Consider the following 21,647-nt stretch of genomic DNA (forward strand, 5'->3'; position numbering starts at 1 on the left):
TCAATTTAAATATTTCGGGTTGTTTGTGTGTGTGGTCAATATTTATCTATCTTTACAGATAAAAATCTGATCCTTTCAAGCCTAGGTACATAGGAAGCCTGACTACTAGATGATCAGATGGCCCTTAAGGCCTTCAGATGACATTGAAAAATGGAGATTCTGTGTTTTGTTTCTAAGATGAATGTCTTCAAATGTGTAATTCTAAAGCTAGGCCCTTAAATTCTACTCTTATACCACACCTCTTACTATAGTAATTGAATGCCTGCAAGTAGTGCATTATGTAACTCGACTAACTTCTATATCACATGGGATGTGATTCATTTGCTCCTGTCTGCACCAGGGGAGACTTGTGGTGCAGTAGAATGCAAGTGCTTTGATTCCATAGGATTTTGTTTGGGGGCATATGGGACATCCTTTCTCTCAATACTATCAGGTTTTTCTTTCTTTTCTCCAGAAACAGAGAGATACTGTAATTGCAGGAGGAATTAGATTTATTCATTATGGTCATAACAAGGTCCAGCTCTTTTTTCATCAGCTATTTACAAAGGAGGTCACTCGGTATCTTCATTTTATGGCTGGGGAAACTGAGTCATGGAGAAGTAAAGTGACTTTCCTTAGGTCATCCAAGAGGCTATTAGCAGAGCTGAGAATAGACCCCAATTCTCCTGAGTCCTAGCCCAGGGAGCTAGCCCCTGGCCAACACTGCCCCCTATACACACTGAGCACGTTACAGAAAAATAAATTAAACAGGTTGTGGTGGTTATGCTACTCTCTGTAAGTATATTTGTTTTTTCATAGTACCAAATGCTTGCAGGCACTTAGGTACTATGTTGACAGGCGTGATAGGAATGTGTGTGTATGTGTGGGGGGGAGCAATCACTCTAAAGAGGGGCAAAGCCATCAGTGGGGGTTTTCAGTAGTATGACTGCTTAGGTTGGCTGTGTTGTTTTGCTCAAGATTTCCCTTTAGTGGAAAGTATTTCAGTGACACAAACACCGCTAGTGGCAGCAGCAGTTGGGATATTGTGTTTCCCTACTGAAAGCCTCATTTGTGCCAGTAAAGCCTGTGTAAGTGGCACCTCTGAGAACAGCAATGGCCAACTTGTACCCAGGTCAATTAAATAGATTAAACAGCTTTTAGAATCAGACATATATGTGCCCCATGTGACTTTAGCCTAAGATCCTCCTGACATTTTTGGAAAGAAAGACCAGTTTTCCTTGTTAATGAATTGTTAATACGCGCTGACTGTGAGGAATGCCAGCAGCAAATTGTAGATGAGTATTTGAGTCCTGAAGCATTTGTGTGTTTCCATGCACAAAGAGACCAGGCAGTGTGCTGCAGTCACTTCTGAACTGTGGTGTTAGTAGTAATATATCTCTGTAAAATTGTGGATGGTACATAGGTTTATTTGTGTGCGTGGTAAAATCAATATTTATGTGTGTGGTAAAATCAATATTTATCCACATTTACAGGTAGTCTGAAAATAGGAACAAATTAAGTTTTAACTTTTAAATGCACGAATAAACCTTAGTGAACCAGGCAGATTTGGATTCAGACTTGGGATCTGCGGTTTCTGTTTCAATTCAGTTCATTTTAAAGAAAGAGCCTATTTAGCCAGTTTGGGGCTGAATCCGATAGGAATACTGCCACCTGCCCAATTCAGTAATATTTAGATCCATATTTATAGTCAAGGAAAGACATCATCTTGAACCTGGAGTTTTGAATCAGGCCCCTGTTTTTCAGTCCTGTCTTTGTTTTGTTTTTCCTCAAGAAGGATATGATTTGGCTCACAATTTTAGTCCTTATTCAGGCTGAATTCCAATTGTAGCGCTGCCAGCAATAAGCATTCCAAAATCATGAGAATGGCTGAAGAATCACAGGATTTTTTTTTTAAATAATAAGTGTTGGATTATTTGCCTTCCCGTATTTGAGTCTTATTGAGTCATGTTTTCAAGCTTTTCTCTGCAATTCTGAAGGATAGAAATTCACTTAAAGATGAAAACTGAGCTTCTTACAAGATCAACTCCAGGAGACGGGGCTTGAATTAAAACTCCAGCTATCATTAGGCTTATATGAGAAAATCACGAGCAATGGAAACATTGCTATTAAACTCAGTGGGGATTTTGTTCAAATAAGAACTGAGGATTTGATTCAGTATGCTCAGTACAACTGCAGAATATGTATACTGTTCCCTAAGAGTTATCAAAAACTTTGAAAACTTTTTTTTTTAAAGAATGAATGTGTTCTATAAACAAATCCTATTTTTTAAAGCAACAAACCCAAACTACAACTAGAGGTTTAGCTCCTAAACTAACTTATGGTGACACACTCTAGGAATAAACAACAGAGATGGGCTAGTGGGGCATGTAGCAAAGCAGAGGACTCTGTAAGTATTTACAAGAGATGTGACCTGTGTGGGTTTGTCTGCTACTCAGGATTTGGTTTGCAAAGTTCACTTCTCCACGAGTGAAATGCAGCCATTTCTGGGGCTGGGTGTGACAACCTGAATAATAAGATTTTTTTTTCACACAAGGCACAGTCAACTCGTGGAACTCCTTGTCAGAGGATGTGAAGGCCAAGTCTATAACAAGGTTCAAAAAAGATCTAGGTAAGTTCATGGAGGACAGGTCCATCAGTGGCTATTAGCCAGGATGGGCAAGAATGGTCTCCCAGAAGCTGGGAATGGGTGACTGGAAATGTAATCATCAAATATTCCCTGTTCTGTTTATTCCCTTAGGGGCACCTGACACTGGCCAATGTCAGAGGACAGGATACTCGGCATTATGGCTGTTCTTATGTTCATATGTAACACAAATCCCCTGCATGAGAGACTAGTAGTAGGGACTGAAACTGGGAACACTGACTCTATAAGCAGAAACGTCTTCTGTCTCAGCAAGAAGACCCAGTGTCTGCTTCAAGGTTCTGATCAAATTATACATGTCTTTCGGTTCAGTCACTTGAGGGAGACAGAGAAATACACAATATAATCATGGGTTAGACACAGCAGAGTCTTGGAACAAAGATGAAGGATATTATAGCCAACTAACCCCATTTATTTCTACTAGTTACCAGGGAGCAGGCAAGTACTCCCTCATACACTGCTCCTCGTTTCATTGAGGAGCAGGAGAATCTTGATGTTCCTGCTGCCCTTCTCCCCTTGACACCTCCCAGCTGTCTTTTTACCTCCCCTTTATTTTGTCATGTCTGAAATGCCTTCCTAAGGTGCTTGAAGCAAGGATCATGTCTTCTTCTCCCCCTTTTGAAACACCAGCATGTCTGTGAGGATTGTAATAACATCTCCTCTGAAAGCAGCTGGCTACAGAGCACAGCTGATCCCTTGCAGGGTGTCATCTTATCCCAGTGCAGTGTGGATGCAGAGTTGGGGGGAGCTTCCTTTTTTACTGACTCAGTTAGAGCCTCTCTTGTAGTACCCGGGATTTATGTCAAAGTCCCCCGTCCAAGTGCGGATCCATCCTGATGTTCCTTCGCTAATAAAAGCTGATACACGCACAGCCCAAGATGGTATGGCCACGGGCCAACTTTAATTAGTTAAATCAAGTTGTACAAGGCGTCACTGATTTACTTCTAAAAAAATCTTGCTTAATTCTGTTCTTATTAAATCAAAACCTTCTGGAGAGAATAATAGCCAAATCCAACCCACACTCCAGAGCCAGGGAACAATAATGCTACCACACAACGTCTTCTCCATTGCCACTCAAGCATAAGGGTTGGCATTGCTGTTACCAGACCTCAATACCACTCAGGCCATATGGACGTGAAGGCATGTGACCCACATAATTGTGGGTCACTAGACTCTCCTCCATAGCCTCACTCTTTGTCAGCCTACTAGCAGAACTTCCATACAACTCACAGGGGGCCAGAATCTCCCCCATGTGGCCACTCTACCAATGTCCTTAGTTCTTCCAGGCATCACTGAAGAAGACATTTGCAATCTGACTGCACCACTCACAACAACTTCACAGTAAAAACAGGTATGTTCCAGAAAGCTACAGACTTAACATCAACCGTGATAACCTTTCTTCATAGCTTCATTAACATTGTAATGTTTTCTGAAAGAAGCATAATTTTTTTTTAGTTTTCAAATAAAAAAGGAATAATTGAAGATCATGGTGCTAAAGGGATGTCCAATTTATTGGGTTTCTAGACATCTGGGATCCTTCCTGCCACCAGCAAGACACTGGCTCAGCTTGTGTCATTCTATATTCAATATGACATTGGCTCACTAGACTTCTCTCCTGCCTCTCAGCCATATTTTTGGGGGCATGAAATTGCTCACTTTTCTTTTTTTCGAAAGAACACATCTCAGTCACCTACCCAGGGCCACAGTGATAATGAGTCACAAGCCATTTGGATCAATTGCCCCACTTTTTCTGACATTGCTTTCCCCAACCCCTTGCGTTGTCTGGAAATGTATTCCTTCCTCTGAAGCCACCACTTTTATCCTATAACTCCACAAGTTATCTGCCATCCTCTCTGGGAGCTTCAGCACTTGACATCTGTAATATAATTTAGTCTATACACACTACTCTTCTATTACTGTGTTATACAACTGACCACCTTCCACAATCAGGAGCCTGATTATGGGACAACTCATACTGAGGCGGATTTTTACCCTTAGGCTTTGTCTACACTAGCACTTTTTTCATGAAAACTTTTGTTGGTGAGTGGAGTGAAGGCTGCCACAAGTTTCATCAACAAGAGCACTGGTGTGCACAGTGCTGTGTTGGTGGGAGACACTCTCCTGTTGCCATAACTACTGCCACATTATGGGCTTGGTTTAACAATGCTGGTGGGAGATCTACTCAGCTGTGCCATGGTAAGGCCTTGTAGTGCAGTGGCCTCCCTGTGAGCTAGAGGGGGAGGCACCAACTTCTGTGCCATGGGTGGGCAAAGTCAGCCTGGGCTTGCTCCTCCCACCAGAAGCTGAGAGGCAGGGCAGGAAGTACAAAAAGCAGAGCTTGCAGCTCAGCTGGAGCCCATCGAGGGAAGGAGACAGACGTGAACGAATCACTACAGGCCTGGGTTGCTGATGCTAGCCAGCAACACCCTGGGCCAGGAGGAGACTGCTTCTGAAGGGAAGTTGCCGAAGGAGCCAGACATGTTTCCCCCTGATGATCTCTGCTTCCAGAGCTACCTGCCACCTCAGACACCACAGAGCTGTGGAGACTGCCACTGGCCTCATATCCCAGAGAGGCAGAGGATGACCCCAGGATCTAGGTCATGCAGATCAGTGTGTTGCAGCTGGATTCCCTGCTAACCCAGTGGCAAACACTGCCATTGTTATTGCCCTAGGCTCGGATATGGTGGAGTCCGATGGGTCCATATCCCGCCTACTCCTCTCCTGCCAACTCCAGTCTCAGGGTGGCAGCTTTCCCACCACAAGCCAAAAAGCTTGCATTGCCTGCCTTTGGACCTGCAGGCCAGAATCCATAAACTACCTGTGTGCTCTGCCCCTGCCCGAAGGACAGGGCCCATAAACTGCTTGGGTGTTCTGCCCTCCTTGAAGATAAGGGCCCACCACCTGCTTAATTGCTCTGCCCTGGCAGAGGGCTGAAAGCTTTGGACTACTCCTTAGCTCTATCTCACTTGAGGGTCAGAGCCAACAGACTGTTTGGTGCCCTGCCCACTGAGAGCGTCAGATGCTAACAATTGTTTTCTAATTCCTCCTGCTATTTGACAGTCTTCCTGTTGCTGTAGTGAGGTGTTGTGGTCTCCCTCTGACGCAGAGGGGGAAGGAACAATCACTACCACACTTCAGATCTGTAGCATAAACATAGCCTGTCTCAGCAATGGGAAACTAGTGCATTAATTTTATCAGCCAACAACCTATTTTGTAACCCCCTTCGTCATGGAAAAATAGGATAGCCAGTTGTCAGGCTCCAGATGTTATGAATAAAAAGCTTGTATTCCGCCACTGTTATAAGAAATTCAGTAACTGGCCCGCATATATTGCAACAGATAATTCAGATGATGAATGTATCCTCTTTTTCTGTTCACAGAATGTCTGTGGGCAGAACATTATTTCCTGGGGATGGTCGTATGACAAACTAAAAGGAATAAAATATAATAGAGTTGATTGTACGGAATGCCTGTAATCTTGTTTCTGATGCAAAATGCTCAAGAAAAATTCTCTTTACATGCGTACTTAAGCATGTGAGATTAAAATTTGATTTCTACCATCATTCACTCTAGTAAACCTGAATTGTGGGAATGATTATATAAAGCAAACACAAAAGTTGTATGCACTCTAACAAAGAGTTCTAGAGCCACTTAATCATTTCAGGGTTGTTGTTGTTTTAGACAACATTCAGGTCGTTAAATGAAATTATTTCCAGGTAACATGTGTTTTGCTGCCAAATAAATGTAACACGTTAGTATGTGTGGCCGTTACTTTCATTTGTGCAAAATATATGAAGTTTAAATTTGCTATGCTTCCGATTCTGAGGTGCATGGAAACCATTTCTGCAATGCTGTGCACTTGGCATGGTGGAGAATGAGTGGCTGCTATCATGTATTGTCACTTTTGTATCGAGGCTTTGGCATGCCATTCACTGGAGGAAGAAAAGAAACATGTTCATGAATATCTTCCTTGCTTCCCAGCAGTCATAATGTAATAAGCCTCTGCTTTTTTCAGACTAACTCTTCATACCTGATGTCAATCATTGCTTAGAATGTGGAATCCATTTCATGTGATAAATGAATAAGGTGGCATGCCATTTCTTGTCTGGAAATTATGCATACACTTCATATGGTGAAAAGCCATTCTTCCCTCAGTGCTCACATCCGTGTTTCAAATATTGGCATTTCTAGAGAAAGCAAAATGCCATTTGGAATCTGCTTAAAGGGACACAATCAAGATTTGTAGGCCCGAAATTTGATAAATGGGAATGACCCTTCCCCATTCCTTCTTAGAGTCAGATCCAAAGTCCTAAAAACCTTTTATAAGTCTTTTAAAAATAAATGTGTCAATGCTTATGTCTGCTAAAAGGAAGACCCTTTCTATTCCTCCAAAGGCCAGAAATTCAAACCTTTCAGCTGAGCCTTATGAAAACAGAACAGGGCATGTCTGATTGAGGGAAAGGGAAACTGATGTTTCAGTCTCCTAGAGGGTTCTTATAAACAAGTGAGGGAAAATCGTAATTATAAACATGATCTTACAGACTTAAAATGATGCTTTGAGGATATTTATTTTAATATGCATTGATACTTGGATGCAAAAATTATCATTTTAACCTCTTCTAGGTACGTATCTACTAGCTGCATATATTGATACTACTCTTTGGCAATGTTCGTATGTATAATATTTGGCTTGTATGTGAATGTTTTGAAAAAAATGAAACTTGAAAAATAGGGTGCAGGGGGAAGGGTGCATGTCTCCTGTTTGCTAAGCATTCCCAGGCTACTACTATTACAGACACATTGAATCTCCTTTTGTATTTGACATTTTTAATGTTTAGGAATGCTGGGTTGGTTTCAAACCTACTAATATGTGTAGGATTTTGCTAAGCATAGCTATAAACTCCGAAACCCTGGCAAATAAGGACTGCCCAATTACTGCAGGTGTGCAAAGCTTCGTGGGAGAGGAAGGGACCACCTTGGCCATCAAATCCCATCCCCTGCTATCACAGCACCATATAACCCTATCCATACACCTATCAGCTCAATCTTAAAACTAGGTTGTTTGCTCCCGCTACTGCTATGGGAAAGCTGTTCCAGAATGTCTCAGGAACGCATCTGAGATGATTCTACTGTGTCCTTTTTGAGGAGCTATGTGGACTCCATGTAGAGATAGCCTATAGTCATAGCTGGCCTCAGAGTAGTGGTCTGCAGAATTCTGTCCTCAAGAGCAGTGGATCCCCATCTTTTACAAGCCAGGCGCCAGTTTTATAACAAACTACCATTTCAGGAAGCCTTCCTATGTAACCATAAACAAAGGAGAGTGGTTGTTTCCGACTACAAAATATTGACAACCCCTCAATGGTCATGACACCTCAGTTCAGAATCTAGGTTTGAGGGTAGGGATGAGCAGCTGGTGCAGGAGCAAACAAGGCAGGGTTGGGTGTACAGCCAGTGCATTGACAACAGTTACATGGAGAATTTGGCCTTTTAAATCTGCACTTGAAAGGGAATCCTCTGAACTGTCATTCATGCTAAAATTTGACACTCTATGCGTGGGACTCAACAAAGACCCCAGCTATCTTACCCATTACAAAGATAGCTTCCCTAATTATCACCTCTAATACCATCAGCTCACAGACATTTATCTCCCCCCCCGCTTCCTCCATCTGTTCTGAAATTTGATTTGTCCTTTTCATATGTGTTCTTTTTTTTTAATTGTATCCTTTGGTATATATGGTTGTGACTATTTTCTTCCACTATTTGATCTGAGGAAGTGGGTCTGGCCCATAAAAGCTCATCATCTAATAAACCATCTTGTTAGTCTTTAAAGTGCTACATACAGGCAGTCCCCGAGTTACGCGGATCTGACTTATGTCGGATCCGCAGTTACGAACGGGGGTTTTCTCACCCCGGAGGACGGGAGCAGCGGAACGCCCAGATGCACCGCAGTCCCGCTGCCTGCGTCCTCCGGGGCCCAGCAGACCAGGGAGACGCGGAGCAAAGCCGCGGAGGACGCAGGCAGCGGGACAGCCCAGACGCGCCGCAGCAGACCAGGGAGATGGGGAGCAAAGCCGTGGAGGATGCGGGCGGGACCGGGGCGCGTCTCGGCGGTCCCGCCACCCACGTCTCCCTGGTCTGCTGGGGGGGAGGGGCGCAGCTAGTGCGCGCCCCCCCCCCCCCAGCAGACCAGGCTTTTCTCGACGACGACCACCTGTGGCAGAGCAGCTGGGGCGCTGCCGGGTTGGTCCTGCAGCGTCGCTCCTCGGCGCTACTGGACCAACCCGGCAGCACCCCAGCTGCTCTGCCTCAGGCGTCCCCAAGTCAGCCGCTGCTGAAACTGACCAGCGGCTGACTACAGGAAGCCCAGGGCAGAGTTGCTCTGCCCTGGGCTTCCTGGAATCAGCCGCTGATCAGTTTCAGCAGCGGCTGACTTGGGGACACCTGGGGTAGAGCTGCTGGGGTGCTGCTGGGTTGGTCCCCGCAGCGCTGAGGTGCAGCGCTGCGGGGACCTACCCGACAGCGCCCCAGCTGCTCTGCCACGGGCGTCCAGATTCAGCCGCTGTTGAAACTGATCAGCGGCTGATTCCAGGAAGCCCAGGGCAGAGCAACTCTGCCTCGGGCTTCCTGTAGTCAGCCGCTGATCAGTTTCAGCAGCGGCTGAATCTGGAGCCAGTTCCGACTTGCATACAAATTCAACTTAAGAACAAACCTACAGTCCCTATCTTGTACGTAACCCGGGGACTGCCTGTAGTCCTGTATTTTGTTACTCAGCAAGATGCACTGACTGCAGAGTCAACAGTGGTGGCTATTGAACCCTGGATTGCCCAAGAAGCATTTCCACTCTGAGTACCTTGCCTCAGTCAGACCTGGCTCCCAGTTGAAGGTCAGTCCCTAATGGAACATGCGATACCATTTTAAATGCTGGTCCATAGAGCTGTGACAATGGATGGTGCCTGAATTCAGGCCCCATACATGAATTATGCTCGGAGACCATTGTGCTTTCACTTGTTTGACTTGCCCTCATTTCTTTTTCCTCAATTTAAAAAAAACCATACGTTAGATATTGGTACTAGAATTTTACACCTGTTGTTTTCATGCAGAATAGTAACACGTTCCTCCCAGGTGTGTCAGACTTTAAAAGTTTGTGTTGTCATTAAGCTATTTTCCTTCTCTTTTGTGAGAGATGGACAATTAAAAAACATTCCCACTATTTGTAAATTCTCCTTGTGAGGAACACAGCAGATTGCCTGGATCTTCTGGTTGTTGTTCTGGCTTCAGTTTCAGAACTGAATGCACTCCTTCTGTTCCATCTGTTTGAGTTTTGACAATGCAGTGGATAAAGCTGGAGGAAGTCCCATATATAAGGATGGGCTCAGCCTCACTTTTTAAAATTGTATTTTAATTGAATAACTGGATTCAATGCAAATGGAAATGCAGCAGTGTATAGAACATTTCCAGTACTCTCCTTAAATGCAAAATTCTCTTACCATCATTATTTACCATGAAAAATATATTTACACAATTAAAATATAATGAGCATTATATTTAAATACACCTGCTATTTTTTATTACTGTGCTTTCGTTCCAATGTTGCTTATTTTATGTATCTTTTGAATTGCTAAAGTAAACATTTGAATGCCCTAGAACTTCACTTCTGAATGCATCAATATGTATTTTCCCCATTAAATAAACAGGATGTTAATTAAGAAGCAGGAAGAAAGATAAACAATCACATATTCTTTAAATAATTATTTGGTCTACTTTTGCAATATGCTTATGTTTCAATGGACAGTGGGAAAACCATGCACTCAGATGTATGCAAGAAGGGTTTCCCCTTGATTGCACTGTCTCTGTTTGGGTACGTCTACACAGCAGCATTATTTTTGAATAACTGACGTTATTCCAAAATAACAAAGAGCGTATCTACACTGCAAGCCATTATTTTGAAATAATGGAGAGGCGGTGGACTTCTTACTCCGACTCTTGTAACCCTCATTTTACCTGGAGATGGGAAGTCAAAGGAAGAATGTTCTTACTTTGACTTCCTGCTGTGTAGACAGCGTCAAAAGCCAAAATAAGCTATTTCGACTTAAGCTATGCTATTGAAGTAGCTCAAGTTGTATAGCTTAATTCAATTTTTGCCCTGCTGTGTAGAAGTGCCGTTAGTGTCTTTTAGAGAACAAGGTAATCGTCTTAGAATCTTTTATACAAACTTCTCCCTTCATATGTTACCTAGAACTTTATTTCCTCTCATAGGTCGTATTTTGCATTTGGGTGTGTATCTTGCTTGTCTTCCTCACAATCATTTTTTCTGTTCATCTTGATGATCTTCTGTTCTACCGAGAACAAGTTTAAGCTCCAGAAATACAAAATTAACTCTTTTTTGTAATGTGAATAATCTAGTGTTTTCTGACATGGGCTCACATAAGAGCTCTGTAAAAATTGTTGCCTGGCAAGGGAATGCAATTACTTCAGTTCATTAACTTGCTAACACCATAATTGTCACCAAAGAAAGTTTGGTAGGATTTCTCAGGTAGGATATGATCACCTAAAGTGCTGAGGGAATGCACCTCCCATTTCTGTCACTGATTTGCAGCAATGTCCATTACCCACAGTGTACCTGTAAGAGAATTAGCAAATTACTTAAGCACGTGCTAAGGTACATGTATTCCAATGAAGTTAAGCACATAATTACGTGCTTTTCTGACCCTATGCTGATGCTATAATTAACTCTGTTATGACAACAATTCCTTGCTGTAACAAAACATACCTCAGTATCTTTAACAATACTTTAATATAGTATCTTTGTGGCTTTTTTACATACTCATCACTTCACAAAATCTGACAATCTACAATGGGCCTGCCTATCATTAGTACGCATTTATAGTATTCTTTTATACTTTCAAATGTTTTAATATTTTGTGAGAAATCTTTAATAAGTGCACTGCAGAGGGGAAACTAGAACACCAGACTGCCCCCTTGATTTGTAGAGTTGGGTTTTAGTTTCATAGAGGAGGGGGGAAACTCTCTCAAACTTAAAGTAATTCATTCTATAATTTAGGACCTCATTCTGCAAATTCTTAATTGTCTATATAAAAAGTTTGCAGGATCCTGTGGTTGGTATGTAAGACAAGAAGTACAGGTTGGAGGGCTGTATTACTACTCAGGCAGAATTATGGTTTGGGTAGTAGAGACAGAAAATCTCAACACTTGGGTTTGTTTTAAGGGACAGTGTGTTAAGGTTGCTGTGAAAATAGGTCTTTTCCTAAGTTTGTTTGAAGATAATTGTCTCTTTTGAGAAATGTGGAGTGTTTGCAGTGCACCCTGAAAATATATGGACCTAAAATTCATGAATTGCAGAGGATACGTTTATAACATTGTAATTTTTAGTTAATTAGTAATTCATATCGCTAGAAAAATTCAGCACCCAACCTCTGTCAACAAACCAATTTTCAGATAAAAGTGCTCCTCTGATCTGTTAACAATACAAGTCTAGATTCAGCCTGAACTATGGGGTCATGACTGCCACTTCCATAATCTGCTGTTGTATAATTACAGTGGTCTGATATACCTGCTAATCCACTTTTTGATCTTGGTATTTTGTGCATCCTAGACACACTTATTAGGCTTGTCTCAATTTGGTAGTTAGTACTAGGCTATGTCTACAGTACAAAGAAAAGTCAGAAAAAGATGTGTATCTTTTCCCACTTTTCTTCCGAAAGAGGCTTTCCCGACATTTGGCCCATCTACACGGGGCCAAATGTTGGGGAGAAAAAACCCTCTTTTGGAAATCCCTTTTTCCTTGTAGAATGAGCTTTGCAGGGATGCTGAAAAAACATGTCTGCTTTTCCAAATTTTTTTTCGGAAAAGCAGACACATTCCTTGGATGCGGCAGAGCGGTATCCTGGAAAAGCTCTGCAGTGTAGACGTAACCCTATATGTATGTTTGTGGGCTGATGTATGACAGCAGGGCCACTCACTTGGTAATGCTCATTCTACTTCTGTGAGGCAGATGCCTGCACAGTAACATGCCCCCTAAAAGGTCAGACAAAGGGGATGGCTTGTAAATCCATTGGCCAGCCCCACACACCATCCCACTCTGCACTTTGGGGTTGATGGAGTGAAATCTCATGGAGAATAGATCTTTGGGGGGGGGGGTTCAGATTAACTACTTCTTGCCTCCCGCACAGCAGAATTCCTTCAGCTTTGCTGCATAGCTAGTGGTTTGTGCCCCCAGGGAGAGGATGGACAGGCTTTGTTCACTGCTTCTGGAGTCTGCAGGGCCAAGAAAGAGACTTAATACAGTAGGCAATTTTGCTTCAACACTGAGGAAAAATAAAAGCATCTTGCGTGACAGATCTAGATAATTTTGCAAGTCTGCCTTCTCACTTACCCGTTTGCTGAAGCAGTTGAAATGAGACTCAGTTTCATTCAGAAAGTGGGTCTCTTTTTATGTTTCATAATATTGTTCAGAAAATCACAGAAGCGCAGAGACACTAACAGTTGCACTTGGTAAAGATTCCTCAGTTTCTCTGTCCATGGCACTCGGGTATATCCACAGAGAGGGTTAGGGCCATTTTCTTTCACTCCAGAATGAATTCAGAGTATTTTCTGAGTATCAGTTACTCAAGGCTGCACTACCTTGCCATGAAATACGCTCCCAACTAACTATTGTGAGTGCTCTGATAAGAGACAGATTATTGTGATTATAAAATAATGCCTACTTTGTGTAGGATAAAACTGTTAAGACTATTATCTTTTTAGAAGGCCATGACTAGTTTTTGGCATCTTAGCCAAAGGCCCTGGTTCTGATTTCACTTACTCTGAGGTAAATATGCAGTAACTCCATTGAAAGCATTGGTGTTTACCACGTAAAACTAGTGTAAGGTCAGAATTAGACCACAGATGACAAACTGACTCTTGGTTCTGTCAAGCAGAGTTCTGGAAGCAGCATGCGTTTTATTTTTAACATTATCTAACCTAACAAGGGATTTCTAGGTATTTTCTCCTTTTACAGCCACATAGTGCACTTTGGTGAAGTTAATCATGTGCAGCCTCAGGTGACTTCTGCTTGTGCCTTCTAGTTTATTTTCTAGCCTTACTTTCATTCTCCCTTATTAATAGATATGCTGAGGTTTCAGGGGAAGCTTAACTGTCTAGAAGCCATTTCTCTTGAACTAGCTGTGACACATCCCCGCCTGATAGGAGGCACTCACTTTCCCCTCATAGGGGTATCTGATTTCATTGGGAGTCCTCTCAAACTCTGGCATTGCAGAAACAGGTGCCCATCAGATTTTGTTCAGCTAGGAAGCACTATGTACTCACTCTAATTACAAATCCCGTGATCTGGCTCTACTTGCAGCTTGATATGTATTGCTGTATGTATCCTCAGGCTGAATTTTTTTTTTCATTAATGGATATTTTTCTGGAGTTCAAAACACCTGATCCTTGCGTGAACATGGAGACAGGACTGCTATTTTAAAAATATTCTAAAAATCCTTTACGAGCCCACCCATAGCCGATAGATACTGTTATGTTTGAGTCAGGTATTTTATTTGTATGTTTGCAGCACTTGCAGAACATAGATCTATGAGCCTGACTCTGTTTCTTATTGGTTCTAGCTATTTTAGGGCCTTCTATTGTCTCAAATGGTAAAAGGTTATCTTCTCGGTGCAAAATTTTCTGGGTTCCTTTTCCCATGGTGGCTGTGATGCGGGGTGGATTGTGCTGCTTATCTGTGACCACAATGATTTTTTTTTTCATTTCATTGCCTCATTGCTTGTGGTTTGAAAGTGTAATGAATTTTTAACACCTGCTAATGAAATAAACAGCTGGCATACTCCATGGGCAAGGACTTACGTACCCTTTGACCTGTCTGGATTCATTTGATTAGTCACAAAGACACTGATCCTGTGGAGCAATTGAGCATCCACAGTTTCGTTTGGTTTCAAAAGGGGCTGAAGGTGCCCAAAAGACTGACAGGCATCCCTAGACAGATATGCCAGTTGATGTTTTGGCCCTCCTGAAATGTGTTAGACATACTATCAACCATGGACATCTACTTTATCCTTCTCTTCGGCACACTTTATTTCAGCCTCGTCTCATGGTTACAGGGCTAGTGCCGCCTCTTGTCCCAGAGTACCCCTTCAGCCGTCAGGCTTCCTGCCTTTACCTATCTGGAGATGGGATTTCACAGTTTTTACACCTCTAGACCAGGATCTGGACTATGGTAACCTGTGTGTCAGCCATGATTATCCTACAGGTCTGACCAGCTCTAGCTTTGTCCCTCTTAAATATTTGCTGAGAGGTGGCTTATCTTGTGCCATTCTTTTCCTTCTTTCCTATTTTATCGGGGCAGCCCTCTACTTAACCCAACATATTCATACAATGAACATCCCAATAGGCAAGCCACCATACGCTATTCATAAATCATGATAGAGCAGCTCCAAACCCATCACACCCCTGTTTTATACCAAACGTTTTGCCTTTTGTATGAGCTTTATTTTACTTTTGGAGTAGGGAAACTGTGGGTGGTGGGGGGAGGTTCTGTGTCAAGGATATATTAGGCTTCAGAGTGCTATTGGGTGGAGAGTCACAGGGAGAGTCTGTGTGGGGCCTGGTTGCTGAATATCTTTCTGGCCCAGGTGAATGAGAATGGTTAATGCAGTCTTTTCTATTAACTTTCAGCACACATTCCAACGGGCACAAAGCCAATATTACAAGAAAGAGGTGAATTTTATGTACCTGCAACAGTCAACTGCAGGTGATATTTACAGAAACAATGAAAATTGTGAGATATTTTGAAACTTATGATATAAAATTTCCCATCATAATAATATTGACTGAACGGCAGGTGTGAGTATCAGCTTCTCCCACCTTGTGTGAAATCTCTAGAAATTACAGGTGGGAGAGTGATATGCTTGTGTCTTAATTATACACAGAGGCAAAAGGGGAAAGTGGGAGTCCCTTAGGCTTTCACATGATCTAGATATGTGAAGGTGGTTCCCTAGACCTACACTACATGGATAAATGGTCATTTTGGATCTGAATGCTTGTTTTCTCTTAGAGAATGAATTGTTCAGAATGTGCACGAGCTGGAAGGTGAAGGGCAGTTCTGAGAAGACAGGATGATGAGAACAAGAAGATGAACCTGAGGAAGAAGCTGAATTCCAAAAAATATTGCCCATGCAGTCTTCCCTGGTGGATTATCATGTGCTAGTTGACATATTAATGTAGAAGTAATGTACCCTAAGGATTAGCCAAATGTTCATTTGGTCTCTGATAGGATTTCATAAAAGATGCACATGCACCATTTTTTCAGAAACAAAAGCTGCATTTGTGTGTGGGAATAGGTGTGTGTGTATACCAGATTGTTGGCACACTGCAAATTTGGAGTGTACACTAAATGGTGGCCCATTGAAAAGTTTAAACAAGGTGCCCAGTGAGCAAGGAAGTGTGTTGCAGAGGTGAAATGAATATATGGTAATAAACAATATTTGTAGCCCAGGATCTAAGTATAGCTTAGAAAGAATTTGAATCATCTTCTGAGCAGCTCCAACTTCATTTATGTGGCTAGTGTTCAACAGCCTAATTCTTTCTATTGTAGGTTGTGGCTGCCCTGTAAGATAATGATATTTCTGCTGCACCTTTCATTCCAAGGAAACCCAAAGCACTTGACGAATGGGATTCCATCTAATCATCTCACCTTGTCACCTCCCCCTAGAGGTTCGTAGACACTTCTGGGTTGAAACATAGTGACTGTTTTTAACACATTCTTGGAGAGATGTCTGAGCTACTTAATGAGCTTGTGGTGGCGTGAATGGAAAAAAAATCCTTCTGTTAACCTCTTCACTGCTCAATATATGTACAGTCCCCTGTGGAACGAAGTCTGTGATTTTGTGCTGAGAGATCCTATAACTGTTGTCTCTTTAAGAGATCCTAGGGAAGTTTATATTATGGAGGTGATCATTCTGATTTCATAGCTAAGGATGTATTGAAAAGTAAAGTCAAAGAAGAAAACTACCCCAACTGGTTTTGTCTGAACAACATATATCCTTTCCACCTAGACACCACTTAATATCAGAGATCTATTTTTTCTGAAAATAGATGTATTTTTTTTCCTGAAAATATGTTGTTCCATTGAATAAGTTAACAGTGAGATCCATATAAAATGACCAATTTTAGTTTTTTTAACTGGTTTATATTTCTTTGGGTCCTTCCAATTTAATACTGTTAACAGTTGAAAACATCAGACTTAACACACTGATTGATATTATTTGTGTGCCAGATCTGGGCCCCTTTTCCTGCCTTTTTGAACCATTCTGGCCTCGAGATTTTTCCCTGATAAATTAACCACTTCAATCCTTCTATATCTATATATGAAACTGTATAAGAAAGCGCATGAACCTAAAGAAAAAAAAAGGGGAAAAGAGGAAAAAGAATGAAAAGAATTACAATGTGTGTAATTTGGATGGAATCCTTTATTGCCTAATTAATTTTCATTTATCCTAAACTTGTCTATTATTTAGGGAAAGTATAATTCCAGCAGTTATTTCCTGAAATACTATCAGTTTTCTAATACAAGGGAAACAGTCCTGTGAGGTTTCACTCTGCTATCTATGGGTATATCTACACTACCAACCTAGTTCGAACTCGGGTGGTAATGTAGTCAACCGGAGTTGCAAATGAAGCCTGGGATTTGAATTTCCCAGGCTTCATTTGCATGTTGCTGGGCGCCGCCATTTTTAAATGTCCGCTAGTTCGGACTCCGTGCCTGCGCCTACACATGGCACGAACTAGGTAGTTCGGATTAGGCTTCCTATTCTGAACTACCTGTACTCCTCGTGGAATAGGAAGCCTAATCCGAACTACCTAGTTCGTGCCGCGTGTAGCCGCAGGCACGGAGTCCGAACTAGCGGACATTTAAAAATGGCGGCACCCGGCAACATGCAAATGAAGCCTGGGAAATTCAAATCCCGGGCTTCATTTGCAACTCTGGTTGACTACATTACCACCCTAGTTCAAACTAGGGTGGTAGTATAGACATACCCTTTGACACCAGTGTGCCACATATAATACACTTCATCAGCAGAAGTGCACTTCTAGTCACCTTTTTGTGATTTGTGTTTCATTAAAATTCTGTGAGAACACAGCTGATGTGGGGGGCATGCGGGGTCATGTCCAGTGTTCCCTCTAAGATTTCCCATCCATGAGCAGAGTGAGTTTTGTCTTGTGCACCAAGATTGACATTATGTGTGCTTATTCGTATGTGCACCAATGCGGCCACACACACACACACACACACACACACACACACACACACAGTTCTAAATGAAAAAATTCCAAGGAATAATTAACAAGGTGCATGTGCCAGCGGCACAGGAATCAGGGCAGGGGGAAGGAGGTAAGGTGGGGGCTCAGGCCAAGGGGCACAGGATTCAGGGCAAGGGGAAGCTCAGGATGTGGGGCTGAGAGGTCGGGGAGATGGCAGCTCCTTGCTGGGGAGGATGGAGCTGGACTGTCCATTCTTTCGGTGGTTCCTTGTAAGGGCTGGGTCCAGGACTGGGCTGCTCATCCCTCCCGCCTCCCCCCAGGAAGCTGCTTGCTGGAGTGGGAAAGGCGGACCCCCCCTAGCCAGCCCGCAGCTCTTTATGGGAGAAAAGCAGGGTTTCTGCTGTCATGCAGCCACACCAGACTACCACCACCACTCACCTTCCGGCCCAGCCAGAAAGTGAGTGGTGCTGAGTGCTGCTATGCAACACTGCAGGTGAGGTGTGTGGGCCTAAAATTTGTTGTGCACGACCACAGTTTAGAGGGAACCCTGGTCATATCCTCTCCCTCTCCCCCGCCGATTTTAATTGCTGAAGCCAGGTGTGCTCAATCTGCCTTCCTCCTCTGCAGGAACGGGTTGCCTCTCTGTGAGAACGTAAAGTATATATCCATGCAGTTATGCAATTAGTTATCACAGTTGCTGATTTTCTGGGTGAAGTCCTCACCTCACTGAAATCAATGGCAAAGCTCCCATCAACTTAAGGGTAGGAGGCAGGATTTTACTTTTTGTTTCTTATGGAGCTGACCTCACTCCCACTGAGTTTCTGGAAATTTTGGATTCCAGTGGGAGAAAAAGCAGGCTTCTTTCTATCAAGAGAGATGGCTGTATTTCAGTGACGAGTGATGTGATTATTATACATTCCCTTCCCCTCCTCACAGGCATAGTGCGAGGCTCAATATGTGTTTGCAGAGTGCCATGCAGTTCTCAGATAAACAGCACTATTGGACAAAAAGGTGGCAAGTATTTTACAGTCTAGAATGGCAGGCACCTACATGGCCAAAAAGCAGTCAGGCTGCACTCGCACAGGTACAAATTTTCTAAGGTTACAGTAAAAGAGGCTTGTAAGCAGATATAACTTAGTTTCCCTCTTTAAATCGTTGAATGTCTTTATATCTGTAGTAAGGAATGCTATAAAAATCACCACTTTTTCACCAAATTCCAGTAAAATCGTAGGCAACATAAAAAGGGGAACATGTGAGAATTCCCCCAGATGTTCTGGTTGTTAAAGTCGCACAGCTGTGCACATATTCTTGGATATTTTTAGGTTTCCAAGAGATCTGAAACACTATAAAATCTCAACTGCTTTTTCACTCTGCATTTTGTAAGCCCTGTTTGGTGGCACGCATTCCTGTTGGCATCATGCCAAAGCAACGGCTGAATAATGAGAGACCCTGGCACTTGCATGTATTTTCTGAAGCTACAAAAAAAAAAAAAAAAAAAAAAAGAGTTTCAACGATGTGTAACTCAATATACCCATTAAAATCCCTACCCAATAGTGTTCCCTCTAACTTGTGCCAATATTGAAAACATAAAAATCACTCATCCACAGTCTTGAGATAGTCAGTATCCCTGAAAGTAGTTAATCCCTCCTTGTAAACCACACAAAAATACTCCTCTGACATATCAAATTACAAAAATTACTTTGTTTCTCTTAAGGAGCCAGAGACAGAAATGACAAGCCCTTCTGCAATGAATTCAGACTTATGCTTGTTTCCTATAGAGATTGGAATCTGAATTTCACCAGGTATGCTGGGCTGCTGTCACTCAGATCAGACTAATGTACAGTATGTACATCATTTTAGACTCTCCACATCTCCTTTCATATCAGCCTATCTTGTATTCTGTTATTTTTCACTATTTTGCTATCTTCTTTTCATCGGTCTGAGACATAAAGACACAACCCACTCTTTCCTTTCTGAATGTTTCTCTCTCATATAAACCACAACAAGGGATGAGTCTCACCCTCTTCACTGGGAGCATTAGCTGGGTGATTTGATCAGCTTGCAATGTGCCTAGGTCGTGTGCAGTGTCAGTGGGAGAACAGTTACTACTTCACCTAGCCTGGACTAACCTAGCTGAAATGCAATGCAAGACTCCAGAACTGTCTTTCCATGGGTCACCCTCTTCCCCCCGCAACCCAGGTGTAAAGCCCTCAGAACCAATATGGGAGGTTCTTCCTGAACTCCTGCCATCTGTGGAGTGAGGTGCCTGCCAAGCTATTTTTACAAGTGATTTCTTTTAAACTCCTCTAACTCTGTCCTATCCACATTGCTGCTCATGTCCAAGAGCAGCAGTGTGGTTGACAGGGAGAGGGACACAGTCCAGGGCAGGTGGTATAAGCCATGAGGCCAAGTGACACACATGCAGGCGATGTGTCAGGCAGCACAACTGTGTCTTGACATGTCAGGCTGATCACTAATCTGACATTGAGTCTGTTTCTCAGTAAAAGTGCTATTTCTGGGAAAGATTCCTTTGGATCTAGACATCCATGATAAATAGATTTACAAATGGGGGCTGGGTAATATATTTTCATTCCCCGTCAAAATGCTGTGATCCAGGCTGAACATGCTGCATACCAGGCAGTATTATATAAAGAACTTTTTTATCAATTTCTTTAAGTGAAGTGCTTGATGTAATGATATGTTGCAATGCTAATTTGCTTGCTTCTTTGCTTTTATAATGCCTAAAGCACCTGTTGTGAACATCTGGGAGACTGTGCAGAATTAAAACAATAATTAAAATACTCCTAGAAGCCCAGGCTGCTTCCTCCTGCTCCCACTCATGCACCAAGTCTGGGATCCATCCCATCTGTTTCCCCAGTTGTCTGTCTGGTGGGGGCAAGAGGACAGGTCCCACTTACCCCAACTCCAGTTGGTTGTTAAAGACACAGTCCCCCTGCAAGCACCTGTCTGGCGTGAGGGATATTTAAAAAGTATGTTATTTATGTTTCTTTTCTTAAATTGTTCTGGCAAGGATCCCAATCATCAGAGTCCCAGCCCAAGTTACAGTGTCACACATATACACACTAGCTAGAAGTCTAGCAGGTCCTTGGATGAGCAGCTGGAGTGTGTGGAGCACCTCACTAAGAAGCTGTACATAGTGTGATCGTGGGATCTATTCTATGGTGCTCAAAGGGTACTGCAGTATTGGGCTGATGAAAAGTGCTCTGTTGCCTGAACCACAGACTCTTGGTACACCTGCTGTTCTGACTGATAACTAATATTTACACGGTACCAGAGGTATTTTTTGAATAAAAAAAGAAGAAAATCCATCATGGTGCAGCATAAGGTATCTGGGCTTCTATGTATGCAAACAAACTTCTACTATAACTCCATCCATATTGTATGGATTGTGTTTGGAAAGCTTCCAGAGGGACATTGTCAACTCCAAAAATCACTTCTGTCCAAAATCTTTTTCCCTGACAGCATTGCAAGATATACCCAAGATTACTATAGCTGTAAGAGATTAGAGAAAAATAGAGTTCTCTCCACCCCTGGGTTTTTTTTCCAGTTTGTTTACTTTGTGCAGGTGACAGAATTTCACTTATAGTCAGTATCTCCGTTTCCCCTGTGTGGTCAATCACTTCCCCTTGTTGTTTGTTTGACTCGCTCACATATCAACAGGGGAAAGAAAGACATTTTAAAGAATAGGAAAACAGGATTTAAAACCATAAAAA

At 42.5% G+C, this 21,647-nt stretch overlaps 1 long non-coding RNA gene across 2 annotated transcripts in view; it reads left to right on the forward strand.

Annotated features, from left to right (window-relative positions):
* LOC142827234 (uncharacterized) overlaps positions 1-16,019 on the forward strand; it is a 36,068-nt gene extending 20,049 nt beyond the window's left edge. Inside the window, exons 3-4 of one of the 2 annotated variants that reach the window (XR_012901830.1) lie at positions 2,534-2,608; positions 15,707-16,019. This is a non-coding gene — a long non-coding RNA (uncharacterized LOC142827234). Of the gene's footprint in view, positions 1-2,533; positions 2,609-2,737; positions 6,401-15,706 lie in introns of those variants that run through there. The other variant, XR_012901831.1, reaches the window with a different exon arrangement.
* The last annotated feature ends 5,628 nt before the right edge of the window (positions 16,020-21,647 follow it).

Source organism: Pelodiscus sinensis, chromosome 2 (assembly GCF_049634645.1).
Source record: "Pelodiscus sinensis isolate JC-2024 chromosome 2, ASM4963464v1, whole genome shotgun sequence".
Lineage (NCBI taxonomy): Eukaryota > Metazoa > Chordata > Testudines > Trionychidae > Pelodiscus > Pelodiscus sinensis.